The sequence below is a fragment of the Asparagus officinalis genome, chromosome 4, assembly GCF_001876935.1.
Source record: "Asparagus officinalis chromosome 4, Aspof.V1, whole genome shotgun sequence".
NCBI classification, from domain to species: Eukaryota; Viridiplantae; Streptophyta; class Magnoliopsida; order Asparagales; family Asparagaceae; genus Asparagus; species Asparagus officinalis.
Window position 1 is genome coordinate 123,999,336 of NC_033797.1, and position 1,912 is coordinate 124,001,247.

Here is a 1,912-nt window from a genome sequence, read left to right on the forward strand (position 1 = left end):
GCTATAATCTGTTAGGAAGAGGTGGTTCTTGAGCATATATCATGAAGATAGATTACAGGAAGATAGATTACAGAAAGTAAGCTGAGCAAATAAACAGGAAGCTCTACTGCCTCTCATTTCTCTCTGTGATTTTTCTCCCTCTATCTATCATTACAGGAAGTAAGTGCCGGTCTAATTCTCAATTCAAATGTTGTTTGTCAAGTGTAAACATCCAACTGCAGAAAATAGATCCAAATTTCAACATGCAACTTGACATATTAGAAGGCTAAGTTTGTTCAGCAAATTCAAATCTAATAAATACATTGATTTTCTTGCAAGTGTGGAAACTACACTTCAAATTCTAAGAAGTTACTATACACACTCCATTTAATTTACGGAATTATTTTCTTCCAGAATGTTGCTACTCCAACCCCCGATATCATGATAATATTTGCAAATTCTAATAAATTTCTTTCTTGGCCGCAGTTTTTGGGATGAACGTTGGCGGTGTACCCTGGACCATGCAAAATGATCCGGCCATAAAAGATGGATTTATAAATGTGATGAAAATATGTGGAATTGTGGTGTTTTTTCTCCTGTTTTGCTTCGGGTTTCCATATCTGTATGATACGTTTTTGACTTGGAGAAGCCGACTCTCTAATAGATGGAGCTTCATTCATGATGAAGCACCTTTCTTGATGAAGCGCCGTAATAGACTTTCGAGAAGAGAATGGAGTGTTTGACCGTGAAGGAAGTTGTTTTTTTTTGGACTTGAATATTACGTCTATGTCGGTTTAACTTTTTCAGTGTTGGTCTTATAAAATGTTTGTTTTCAATCTGGTTATGGTAGTCTGGATGTGCATTGCTTTTTGTAGTTCTTGATCATAATGTGTATACTCTTTTTAGTTACCTTTTTCTTTTGCAAGGTGACTTTGTGGAAGCTGTATATAGCTATTATAGTTTACAAAAAAACCCTAAAAGTTTACAGAAACACCCCAAAAGTATTATATATATATAGCTATTATAGTTAAACGGGCAAATGGGCGACCCGTTTATTAAATGGGCAGGCAAAAACCCGCTCATTTAGAAAATCTTAAATGGGTCATAAAGAGATAAATGGGCAAAATATGCCCGCCTATTTATGACCCGCACATTTAATACCCAAACTCACTCGTTTAACCCACCTAAGTGTGAGTTAATAGAAATTTAATAGGTAATTAATAGAGGCGTTTAGGAATATGAGGAAGTTATGGATGAATGACCTATATTATAATTTTCATGATGGATTGAAACTTTTCTTTCTCCACTAAGATAGGTGTAGTAAATATTATTTATACCCCTAAAAAGAAAATCTTTTGACGTTGCTACAAGAACTATTGGCACTATACATTTTTTAATGGAGTATACACCTCCAGCTTGTTACTATTGTATATTGAGTCAGATTTAATTGAAAGATTTATTGTAAGTAATTTAATTATTAATATTAGCAGAATGTAAATAATATTCGTATGACATAATTTACTATTATTGAGTGGAGGTTGTAATGTTTTTTTCCTTCCTTTTTTGTGACTAGGGCTAACATCTTATGATTACACTATACATATGTTATAGCTTCAATCACTTAGTAGAAAAACGCGCAACCTAGACGAAAATTCGGTCTAGGTTGTTTGGAATCCCGTCTAGGTTAATCAACCTAAACGGACATCTGTCTAGGTTAATCCGTCTAGATTAATTCTGTCTAGTTTGAGTCGAACTAAACAAAATTACGTCTAGGTTGACCAAACTAAACGGAATACAACCTAGACGGAATTTAAATTTCCATCTAGATAGCACTGTATCAACCTAGACGAAATTTCCGTCTAGATTGCCGTAGTAACCGTCTAGGTTGCTACTGTAGCAACCTAGACAGAAATTCTATCTATGTTGTTGCAGT